Source organism: Saimiri boliviensis, chromosome 17, assembly GCF_048565385.1.
Source record: "Saimiri boliviensis isolate mSaiBol1 chromosome 17, mSaiBol1.pri, whole genome shotgun sequence".
NCBI classification, from domain to species: domain Eukaryota; kingdom Metazoa; phylum Chordata; class Mammalia; order Primates; family Cebidae; genus Saimiri; species Saimiri boliviensis.
Window position 1 is genome coordinate 70891778 of NC_133465.1, and position 12663 is coordinate 70904440.

The following is a 12663-nucleotide window of genomic DNA, read 5'->3' on the forward strand; positions in this document are numbered from 1 at the left end:
TCTCTACTAAAAATACCAAAAATTAGCTGGGCATGGTGGCATGTGCCTGTAATCCCAGCTACTCAGGAGGCTGAGGCAGGAGAATTGCTTGAACCCAGGAGGCGGAGGTTGCGGTGAGCCGAGATGGCACCATTGCACTCCAGCCTGGGTAAAACAAAAAACAAACAAAAAAAAAACATAAGGCTGTGCTCTTCTCCCTTCCTGGAATGTAGGTGTGATGGCTGGATCATAGGCAATTTTGGGTCATGAGAAAGCAGCCCCAGTTGGGGATAGCAGAGCAACAAGACAGAGGAGCCTGGGTTCCTGATAATTATGGAGGCTCCAGACTGGCCCTTGAGGACTTATGTAAAAGAATAAGAAATAGGCCAGGAGCAGTGGCTCATGCCTATATTCCCAGCACTTTGGGAGACCAAGGCAGGCAGATCGCAAGGTCAGGAATTCGAGACCAGCCTGGCCAACATAGTGAAACCCTGTCTCTACTAAAAATAGAAAAATTAGTTGGGTGTGGTGGTGGACACCTGTAGTCCCACTACTCGGGAGGCTGAGGCAGGAGAATCGCTTGAACCGGGGAGGCGGAGGTTTCAGTGAGCCAAGACTGCACGATTGCACTCCAGCCTAGGTGACAGAATGAGACTCTGTCTCAAAAACAAAAAATCACCATCCCCCTTGCTAAAGGCACTGTTATTTCTGTGGTGTTTCCGTGGAGTCTGAATCTAGTTCTGACCTCTGTGCTGGTTCCGAGTCAGTGGGCCCCGTCTCTTTGGCTCTCCTCCGTGACCAGCCCTGCCTGCCACACCCACGACATACACTCTCCGCTTGTCCGCACCCCCGTTCTGCTGGGACCCCCTTTTGAGAGCCGCCGGCTCTGTGGTCTCCAAGGCCGAGGTCTGCTCTCAGCTGGAAGTTACTGCCAGGCCAGGTCCTCTCATGGCACAACGCGCTGGGCGCAGCCTGTCATTATGTGTTTATTGTGGATTTATTTGATTGCAGCCTCCCCAGGCCTGTCATCAATGTGAGGGCAGGGCCCCTGCCTGGGTATTCACTTTACGGCCCCAGCTCCTGGCTGAGGGTCTGGGCTCAAGCAGGGACCCAGTGAACCCTGGTCAGGTAAGCCTCGTCCCGGTGAGTGCTGACTGCCGACTCCGTGACCCTCCGCCCTCCGCACCCCTTCCAGCCGTGCGCCTCTCTCTCCCCTCCCCCAATGCCCAGCGCCCCCTCCCAGCCTGCTGCTTCCCCGCATTGTCTTCTCTGCCCCATTCCTGACCTTGCGTAGAGGTTGCAAGCCTCAGGCCTTCCAGCAACCCACACCCAGCCACGCTGCATTTTCTGAACTCGGGTTTCAAACATGAGGAAGGAATTGAGGCTGCATTCCCAGAGTGCTCGCTGGTGGCTGTGTGCGGGGTAGCGCAGGCACCCCAGGAAGTCTCCCATCCACAGGGGCGTCGGGAGGATGAGGACGTGGAGCATCTTCCCACCCCCACATGGCCTACGGGAAAGGACAGACAGTCCCCAGCGCTGGCGCCGTGTGGAGCAAGCAGAACCCACCTGGTCAGGACAGTGGCTTGGAGAGCTGGCATGTCTGCCAACACCCACCAGAGACCCCCACTGTTGGGCACAGGCCCAAGAGACTCACACCTGAACGTTCGTAGCAACACTGTTCGCAGACTTTGCAGATAACCTAAATGTCTGTCAACAAGAGACTCAGCAGCAACAGAAAATAGCGCAGCAACGACGAGAACCAGCAACACGCAGCGGCACAGGAAGCACGTGCCGCGGGAAGCACCCGGAGAGGACCGCTGTGTGGACTGAGCACCAGGGACAGCAGCCTCCGCGATGGGCGTCGAAGCTCCTGGGCTGGCATGGGAGGGCCACGAGGGAGCCTCTGCGGGCTGCGAGTTCTCTGGACCGGGCTGATGGTGCATAGCTCTACAGGAAGGTGAAAGTCCAGTGATCTGCAGCTTATGACTGGTGCACCTACTTCACTTTTTATTATTATTTTATTATTATTATTTTGAGACAGAGTCTCACTCTCTTGCCCTGGCTGGACTGCAGTGGTGCAATCTCGGCTCACTGCAGCCTCTGCCTCTCCAGCTCAAGCAATTCTCTTGCTTCAGCCTCCCGAGTAGCTGGGATTACAAGCGCCCACAACCACACCTGGCTAATTTTTGTATCTTTAGTAGAGACAGCGTTTCACCATGTTGCCCAGGCTGGTCTCGAACTCCTGGCCTCTGCTGATCCACCTGCCTTGGCCTTCCAAAGTGCTGGGATTACAGGCCAAAACCACCTCACCCAGCCCACGTTTTTTTTTTTTTTTTCTTTTGAGACGGAGTTTCGCTCCTGTTACCCAGGCTGGAGTGCAATGGCGCGATCTCAGCTCACCGCAACCTCCGCCTCCTGGGTTCAGGCAATTCTCCTACCTCAGCCTCCCGACTAGCTGGGATTACAGGCACGCGCCACCATGGCCAGCTAATTTTTGTATTTTTAGTAGAGACGGGGTTTCACCATGTTGGCCAGGCTGGTCTCGTTCTCTTGACCTCGTGATCCACCCACCTCGGCCTCCCAAAGTGATGGGATTACAGGTGTGAGCCACCGTACCTGGCCCAGCCCACATTTTTAATAACAATTTAAGGCCGGGAGCAGTGGCTCACACCCATAATCCCAGCACTTTGGGAGGCCAAGGCAGGAGGATCACCTGAGGTCAGGAGTTCAAGACCAGCTGGTCAACATGATAAGACTCTGTCTCTACTAAAAATACAAAAATTAACAAGCTGTAATCCCAGCTACTCGGGAGGCTGAGGAAGGAGAATCACTAGAGCCCAGGAGGCAGAGGTTGCAGTGAGCCAAGATCGTGCCATTGCACTCCAGCCTGGGTGACAGAGCAAGACTCCATCTCAAAAATAAAATAAATAAAATAAAATAGAAAGTAGCCGGGCATGGTGACACACACCTGTGGTCCCAGCTACTAGGGAAGCTGAGGTGGGAGGATCACTTGAGCCTGGGAGGCGGAGGCTGCAGTGAGCCGAGATCATGCCACGCGGCACTCCAGCCTGAGTGACAGAGTGAGACCTTGTCCCAAAAAGAAAAAAAAAAAAACCCATCCACCAGCCCAGGACACCCTTCCTCATGAGAAACACGCCTGGGGTTGGGGGCACTTCTGATTCCGAGCCACTAAATTCCAACTTTCAAATTGTGTGTCTGTGTGTGTGTGTGTGTGTGTGTTTTTTAACAGTCCAGAGGTCTTTTATTTATTTATTTATTTATTTACACCTATTATGCCATGAATTCATAGGAAATAGGTTCCAGCAGCTCAGGCTCCTTCCCATTGGTTCTCACAAAGTGTGCTTCTCTGGGTGGAGCAGGCTGGCGCTTCCGTTGGACCCAGGTGCCTTTCTCTTTGGCTTCTTTCTTTTTCTGATCATTTTCCTACAGACATTTTAGGAAGCTATCTCGGCTCTTAGAGTGCTTGATGTGCTCAATACGCATATTAATTCTCTTGGCAAGAATCTTGCCCTTAACTTGTTTGTTTACAATAATGCCAACAGCATGCTGGGTAACACTGTAGACCCTTCCAGTGCCATGATAACATTTGTGGGGCATTCCTTTTTGAACAGTACCCATTCCCTTGATGTCTACAATATCACCTTTCTTACAGATTCGCATATACGTGGCCAAAGGAACAACTCCATGTTTTCTAAAAGGCCTAGAGAACATGTATCGAGTGCCTCTCCTCTTTCCCTTTGTGTTCGTCATTTTGGCGAATTACTGGAAGATGGCGGTTCCGGCCGAAAGGCCAAATTGTGTTTTATTTGATTGTCTTATTTTTTGAGACAGGCACTCACTCTGTTGCCCAGGCTGGAATGCAGTGGCGCGGTCACGGCTCACTGCAGCTTCAACCTTCCTGGGCTCAAACAATCCTCCCACCTCGGCCTCTGAAAGTGTTGGGATTACAGGCATGAGCCACCGAACCCAGCCCAGATCCCAGCTTTTGATGTTGCTGGAGTCGGAGGTGGCAGGCAGGGCCATCTGTGTGCCAGCTGTGATTGATTAGCAGGGGCTGCCTGGAGTTGAGGTCCCGAGGCCACTGCTGGGCTCTGTGGGAGAGAGTGGCTGATGGATTAGTGATGTCTGCCACGTGCACTGCAGGAGTGAGAGGCAGCCTCCTCGTCCCTGAGAGAGGGCCATCCTCGCTAACCTCACAGCCCCCCACAGGCAGCTCACTCCGGCCAAGCCCACCACCAGCTCCTCAACTGCAACAAATGCTTATAATGACAGCTCACATATACTTATGGAGCCTGTAATTACCAAGACACTGTGCTGCACATCACCTATGTCCCCTAAGCCTGCCCAGCACCCCTATCATCATCACCATATGACGGGCGGAGAAGCCAGGGCCAGGGGTGCCTCACCGTGGTCTCCTGATGCCCGAGAGGCAGAGGCCGGCTGTGCAGACACACTCCCCAGATGCCACATCCTCCCTCCCCATGGTGGCACCTCCTTGCCCTGTGCCTTTCTTCAGCTCCTCCACCACTCCTACTCCTACCTGCCCTTCAAAGCCACCTCAACTGCCACACCCTCACCTCCCGCTCCTGAGCCTCTCGGGGGACTTCGGTCCGAGCCACCTCACCGTGAACCTGTGCATGGTGGCACTGTTGGACCACAGATGTCTGCAAGTCTGGACGACATCCTTTCTTCCTTGGGCTCCCTGGGGCTGAGCCCAACATGGCAGAGAAAGGCTCCCTGAGAAGGTTTGGTGAGTGAATAAATTTCCCCTTCCTCAGAAGGATGCCCCCATCTCAGGCCTCACCCAGGCAGACTCATCCTCCTTCCAGATGCAGGCCCCTTGAAGGGACGACAGCGAACAGGATCAGTCCCTGCCCTTGGGAATTAAGGTGCCAGCAGTGGCTTGTGACAGCTGCTAAGATGGGCAAGCGCCGGAGCATCTGAGAGGCCCCCCCGGAAGAGGTGGCTGGACAGCGCTGGGCACGAACACTGACACGGGGATTCCTCCTCCACAGTCCTGCCTCATTCTGTGACTCATCACTTACAGGATGGCCTCGATGAATGGGAAGCTCTCCCAGGAAGGCCCCCTTGGCTCTGGGGCAGCTCCTAATGGTTCTGCAAGAGGGGGCACTCAGCCTGGCCATGCCCCATCTTAGGCCACCTCTGGATGGGCTGCACACACACTGGTTTCATCATATGTCACTGCCCACAAAACAAAGCAAAACAGGAACATTTTCTACGACGCTTTTACTCACACTTCCAGACAGGTGCTGGACACCTTCCCAGGGCGCCACCCCAGCCCTGCTCTGTGCCCCGGGAAGCTGGCAGTAGGCACGGGATCCGTGGGGCCTCCTTGCTCCCTGGCCTCCACCTGCTTCAGCCAATGCGCGGCCCGCAGGCGCGTGAAGCAGGCAGGAGGGGTGAGGTCAGTGTACAGCAGCAGCTCCTCCCTGCCGGGTGGCTGTGCCCCTCTCCAAGGTCACGGCTCCTGGAGACCGCCTCTCCTATGGCTCCCCCCTGCCCTCCAGGTCCCGGGGTAGCAGCTCCCCTTTGTTGCTGGCCCTGGGTACTGCACATCTCTCCTTTAATTCATGTATTTTCCATTTATTCAACTCTCCTCAAACACACTGTCTGAGGGTGCCGTAAAAATGCAAGACTGTATCAATTGCCCATATCAAAAAACATGCTTGTAGGTTCCACTTGGAGTAGTCTGGAGGGGAGACTAATGGAAACTGGGGGGAGGCCAGCCCCCGAGCCTCCGCTGGGGCCACCGCTGTCTGTGTCCCTAGGCCCTGGAGTAGAAGGTGTCAATGACAGGCTCAATCAATGAATGAATTGATCCCACCATCACCAGCGGCAGGCCCTCCTCTTCCTTCCACAGCCCACCTCGGCCTCCCCGCCTCGCCAGGTGAGACTGCCTTCGCTCCTGGTCCCTGAGCGCCGCTCGTTTCACCTGCCGCGTGGACGGGGGTGGGGAGGGCAGCCGCGACGCCGACCCAGCGCCTCCGAGCCGGGAACCTCACAGCACCCGGCGATGGCTCCGAGCCCCATGCGCCCGAAGCCTCGGCGCCGCCCGCTGGGGGCCTCGGGACAGCCAGGGCGGCGGGGGATGGCTTGGGTCGCGTCCCCGAGGCGCGCCGCGCGCGACCGAACCACGCGCCCCGCCCGCTGCGTCCGCGAACAGCCGCGCGCGCCACCCCACGTGGGGCAGCACGGGCTGGCGGCCCGGACACCCGATTGGCCAACGCTCAGCCAATCAGAGAGCGGAAGCGGCAGCGGCCGCGCCGATTGGCCGCGGCGGGCCGGCCCGGGGGAGGGGGCGGGGCCCCTTTTGTTCTCTCCGCACCTTGGGGTCCGCGCAGCTGCGAGCGCCCCCGCCCCGGAGCCGGGGTCCGCGCTGGGCGGTCTGGGGGGCGGGGGCGCGGCCCAACGCCCCACCCCCAGCTTGTTCACAGCCGCCAGGACCCAGCGCCCGAAGCGCGGCTAGCGCGGGGCCTGTCCTGAGTCGAGTGCTTTCATCTCCGTCCGTCAGTTTCCCTCCCCCCTCCCCCGTCTTCTCCCTGTGTCCTGGGAATCGTGGAGAGGCGCAGCCCTTGAGAAATGAGCTTGAGACCTTCCTGAAACCTAAGCCAATGATAAAAAGGCCCGATCTTGGCTGAGAGGGGCCGTGAGAGACCCCCGAGCAGGGGAGGCAGGTGTCCGGGTAACCCTAACCTGAGACCGTTTTCAGGGTGAGCTTTCTCCTAATCACGGGTGGGTGTCTTCGTCCCAGGTAGGGCTGGATGAGGGTGGGCAGAGGCCCCCACAGTCACAGCCTGGCCAGCTCTGCAAATGCTCCCGAAACCGTCCACCTCTTCAGTCACTCAAACAACAAATCAAGCAATGGCAGTGGCCTCCCTCTGGGGTGGAAAGTGGTGGGACCAGGGACCGTCACAGGGAGAGAGGGCCGCAGGCGGGGCAGGGGGATCAGGGGTTCAGCCTGGGTCTCCTGACCTCCAGACCCACGTCTCCCCCTACACAGCACCTGAGAGCATCTGGCGTGGCTGTGACCGCACACATCCCTGGGAGAAGGACTGGCCGCAACGCTGAAGCTGTGGACACAGGGCTCCCAATCTAGACGAGGGGCCTCTCCCCTGCAGGGGACAGGATCAGGACCCGGGAGCCCTCAGTCCCCCTCCCAGCACTGATTACCTGGAAAAGCCCCCAAGCCTGGGTCGATGGAGAAAGTGGGATCCTGACAGTGGCCTGGGCCTGGGATGGCAGCTTGACCAAAACGGGGGTTATCTCCAAGGTCACCCTCCCAGACCTGGGAGTCTAAAAACACTTAAACCCTTAAGAATGAGGCATTTGCATCGGAACACTGTTCAGAACGCCGCTGGTGCCATGGACGGAACAGTCCCTCGGCCGAAGTGGCTGCTCTGCTCTGATAAGCGTGGCCACCCTCGCATGCTCCCAGGCCCAGGAGCCTCCCCCAACGCCTGGCATAAGTGGCCCCTGGAAGGACTCGCAGCCCAGAGCCTTGGCAGGTGTCTGCGGCTCCCCAGGGGTGGGGTGCTGGGAGGCTGACATCTGCGGAGTGTTTTTACTGTTGAACAAATTGAATCAATTAAACAGGCCCCATCGGGGTGGCTGGAGCTGGTGAACAGGAGGGAGGAGGAAGCAGAGCCAAGGCGAAGGACGGGGGCGTCTCCCCAAGCGGGGTTCAGACGCATCAGGGCAGGAGACTCCCCATGTTGACAAGAGGGAGGTGAGTTCGTGGAGGTGGACTGGGAGGAAAGTCAGTGGGGACTGTCCCTGCTGTGTGTCCCCTGAAAGCACAGCAAGGCCTGCGTCTCTGACCCAGAGGCAGCCACCTCTGGGCTTCTTAGCCCCCGGCCCTGTGACCCTTTGGGGCGCCGGAGCTCCCAAGACACCCCAGCCTCCTTTCAAAGGCATTTTATTGCTCTCACATGGAGGCCTCCGGAAGCTGGAAGGCTCCACCAGAGAAAGAGAGGAGGCTGCCCAGGGAGGCTGGAGGAGGCGGAGAGGAAGAAGGAAACAGATTGAGGGGGTGATAACGAGGGCCCGGGGTCACCCACCTGGAGCGGAAGCCTCCCCCTCGGGCAGCCTGAGAATGATCCAGGCGCCGGCTGCTCTGTGACCCAGCTGACCGAGGGACAGCCCCTGCCTGGAGCCCCAGCAGCTGCCGCAGCGTCCCTCCCGTCCCAGCAAGGGCTGCAGGGCCATCCCCTCCAATCCCTCCCCAGAGGTCCGGTGCGGCTGCCTCTCCTCCCGCTGCTGCTCAGGAGGGCGAGGTTTCCTGAGTCAGGCCACCTCTCAGCATGGCGCTTGCCCACACATGCCAGGACAGTGGCGAGCTCACCGTCACCCTGGACAGTCAGATCACTCTGTCCCTTCATGTCGAGTGACCAACATTGGGCCCCCTGAGGCAGACGAGCGTCCCACCAGCTAGCTCCCAGGGAGGACAGGGTGGGCAGGGCCTGTCACCCGCCAGCACTCTGCCCCCTGGCCCGGAGGCTGAGGGCACCGGCCGGCTCGGGGGCAGGGGCTGGTTTGGCCGAGGGACTTGCTTCTTGGGCAGCACCAGGAAACAGCCGGGGACCGGGCTGGAGAGGCGGAGACCCTCGCGGCGGCCACGTGCAGGGCGTGAGCGGCGCGTGGGCGCTGCCCCTTCCGCAGCCGGAATTCCAGGCCCGGCTGCTGCAGGAGGGGGCGCCGGCCAGGGGCGCAGGGCGGAGGGTGGGGAAGGCTTGGATGGCGCGGGCCGAGGACCCCACGCCTGCACCGCGGCGCGGAGGTCCCGGCATCGGAGGGGGCTGCGGGTCGCGGCCGGCGCGTTCGGGCCCCGGGCGGTGGGGCGGGCGCGGCACGTGTGTGCGGCTCGGTTGCCCGCAGGCAGCCACGCGGCGCTGCGAGAAACGAACCGTCGTGACTTGGTCCGGGGGGGCCGTTTCTGCGTTTTCACCCCGACCTGGCGAGCGGCAGCGCAGCCACGGGACCGGAAGTCGCCGCCAGGTGGGTCGAGACCGCGATCCGAACTCGGCTCTGAGGCCTCCCGCCCCGGCCGCCGGTTCTCAATCCTGGCGTGAACCAGGAGATCAACCCCCGGCGCCCGCCGCAGGCGCCGTCCCCCGGGAGCCGGCCGGCAGGAGCGGTGCAGGGGCGCCCTCCAGCGGCCGTGGCCGGGATGGCGGCCGCCTGCCGGGCCCCGAGCTTGGCCGCGTGGGCAGCAGCGCGCGGCCCGCGAGGGAGAGGTGGGTGCTGCTTCTGGGTGGGCCTTGGGACTTCTTCGCACCCTATGTGGCTGCTCCGTGGGGAGCGCCCCGCCCGCCCCGCAAGGCCGGTGTTACCAGCTGGATTAGCAGGCAACTTGGAAACCAGAGGGAGCTGGTGTGCTTGGGAGGAAACAGCCAGGTGGGTTCCCGCCAGAGCCCCGAAGGGGCGGGGCCGGAAAGGGGGCCTGGCCAGAGGGAAGGAGCACTCTGAGTCGGGGGGCTAGGGGAGCACAAAGGCGGGAACTGGGGAGCACCCAGGCAGGAGCTGGGGAGTATTGACGCAGGAGCTGTGTGTCCTGGGAGGAGCCTTTCAAGGCCTAGAGCCCCCGTCTGTACTGGAGCCGCCTCTGTGTGTACATTTTGAATGAGCCATCCTTCCCTCGCTGCTCTCCCAGTGGGATTGAGAACTGTTAGGCACACACCTGGTAGAGCAGTGGTGCCCTTTCTCTTGGGGAGGGGCAGACTTTTAGCTCAGAGAATATCTGCCTCCCTGGGAACTGAAATCCTGCCACCCCAAACCAAGAGCGTTTTTGGAGCAGATATCAATGGCACACACTGCTTCTGAAATTACAGATGTAAATCTTTAAAACACATTTTGTTTTGAGGCAGGAGCTCTTGCTCCGTAGCCCAGGCTGGAACACAGTGGCACCACCACGGCTCACGGCAAACTCAGCCTCCCTGGCTCCAGCGATCCTCCCACCTCAGCCTCCCAAGTGGCTGGGACTACAGACACACGCCACCATGCATGGCAATTATTTTTAATTTTTTGTAGATACAAGGTCTCCATATGTTGCCCAGATTAGTCTCGAACTCCTGGGCTCAAGCAATCCTCCCACCTTGGCCTCCTATAATTAGAAGGATGAGCCACTGTGCCTGGCCTATAAATGTAACAGCAGTATTGAGATATATAATTCGTATACCATAAAATTCACCCATTTGAAGTGTACAATTCGATGGTTTGGGAATGTTACATTATATATTTTTTTCTTTTGTTGAGACAGAGTCTCACTCTATTGCCCAGGCTGGAGTGCAGTGGCATGATCTTGGCTCACTGCAACCTCTGCCTCTCAGGTTCCAGCGATTCTCCTGCCTCAGCCTCCCAATAGCTGGGATTACAGGCGCCCCCCACCACACCCAGCTAATTGTATTTTTAGTAGAGACAGGGTTTCACTATATTGGCCAGGCTGGTCTCAAAATCCTGACTTCAGGTGACCTGCCCGCCTCGGCCTCCCAAAGTGCTGGGATTACAGGTGTGAGCCACCATGCCCGGCCCATCATTTCTTAAACTGTGATACATTTTGCCATTTTAACCATTTTTAAGTATACTCTTGAAAGGTATTGAGTACATTTACCATGCTGTGCGACTCACACTCTCCATTTACAGAACTTTTTTTGCCTTGCCATCCCAGAGACTGTATCCACTGAGCACCAACTTCCCTCAGCCTCTCTCCCCAGCCCCTGACAACCTCTAATCTACTTTCCATTTCTGGATTTCCATATTCTAGATGTTTTATAAGTGGAATCAGACAGAGATTGTCCTTTGTGACTGGCACAGTCACTTAGCATCATGTTTTCAAAGCCATCTGTGCATGGTGTGTCAATTTCCTTCCTTTTTAAGGTTAAATCATAGTCCATTGTAGGGAGGGACCACATTTGCTTCTCTTTTCATTTATGGATGGGAACGTGGGGGTTTCCACCTTTTCTCTGCGGGGAGTATGGTTGTGGTAACGATTGGAATAGCCCGGCCATAATCCCAGCACTTTGAGAGGCCGAGGTGGGCAGATCACAGGGTCAAAAGATCAAGACCGTTCTGGCCAACATAGTGAAACCTCGTCTCTACTAACAATACTAAAGTTGGCTGGGCATGGTGGTGTGCACCTGTAGTCCCAGCAACTCAGGGACCTGAGGCAGAATAGCCTGAACCCGAGGGCGGCGGTTACAGTGAGCCGAGATTGCACCAGGGCACTCTAGCCTGGTGATAGAGTGAGATCCCGTCTCAAAAAAAAAAAAAAAAAAAAAAAAAAAAAACCAACCACTTACATTTGGAATAGCCCGTGTAGAGTGTACTGGCCGTGTCCCTGCACCCCGCTCTCTGGGTGTGTGGCCGCATAGAGTTGCTGCGCTGCCAGGTAATTCTACCCTCCGCTGAGAACCGCTAAACTGCTTTTCACAGCGCATGCACTGTAATGAGAGCTCCAGTTTCCCACATCCTCACCAACCCTTACTGTTTTTATTATTGTTTTTCTTACACAGGCTTCATTTTTAAAAAGCAATATTTTCATGCAAACAATATGCTAACACTAACCGAAATAATTTTTTTTTTTTTTTTTTTTTTTTGAGACGGAGTTTCGCTCTTGTTACCCAGGCTGGAGTGCAATGGCGCGATCTCGGCTCACCGCAACCTCCGCCTCCTGGGTTCAGGCAGTTCTCCTGCCTCAGCCTCCTGAGTAGCTGGGATTACAGGCACGCGCCACCATGTCCAGCTAATGTTTTGTATTTTTAGTAGAGACGGGGTTTCACCATGTTGGCCAGGATGGTCTCGAACTCCTGCCCTCATAATCCGTCCGCCTCAGCCTCTCAAAAGTCCTGGGATTACAGGCGTGAGCCACCAGGCCCGGGCTTTTTTCTTTTCTTTTCTTTTCTTTTCTTTTCTTTGAGACGGAGTCTTCCCCTGTTGCCCAGGTGGGAGTGCAGTGGCATGATCTCGGCTCACTGCAACCTTTGCATCCAGGCTCAAGTGATTCTCCTGCCTCAGCCTCCAGAGTAGCTGGGATTGCAGGCGTGTATGTCTTTTGTATTTTTACAACAGAAACAGAAATACAGACGAAGTCTGGAACCCCTGACCTCAAATGATCCGCCAGCCTCGGCCTCCCAAAGTGCCGGGCTTACCCCTCCCAAAGGCGTGAGCCACCGTGCCCGGCCGAAATATTGCTTGTTTAGCTCCGACCCCACCACCCAGAGATGACCACTGCTGATTTTTGCTGATGGTTTTTGCAACAAGCCTGTGTGCTTTCTAAGCACGGTTGATTCGTTCGGCTTAGAGACAGGGTCTCGCCCTGCGGCCCAGGCTGGGGTGCAGCGGTGGTCACGGCTCCCTGCAGCCTCCACCTCCCGGGCTCAAGCGATCCTCCCGCCTTGGCCTCCCGAATGGCTGGAGCCACAGGCGCGGCCCCGCCAGCCAGGGATCGTTTTTCTGCCCCGCAGGATGGGGGCAGGGAGGGCGGGGCCGGCCGGGGCTGGGCGGGGAGGCCCCGCGAGGGGTGCGAGGGGCCGGGACCGGCGGGGCTCCGCGTGTCTCAGCCCCCGCTTTGCCCACGGGCTCACGGCTCGGGGCGGCCAGGATCACGGACTCGCCGGCCTCGTCTCTGCGGCGGCGGCGGGCGGCGGG

The 12663-nt window shown here is 58.0% G+C and overlaps 1 pseudogene; it reads right to left on the minus strand.

Moving 5' to 3' along the window:
- Positions 1-6248: 6248 nt before the first annotated feature.
- Positions 6249-11385, minus strand: LOC120366831 (uncharacterized; annotated as a pseudogene).
- Positions 11386-12663: the final 1278 nt, after the last annotated feature.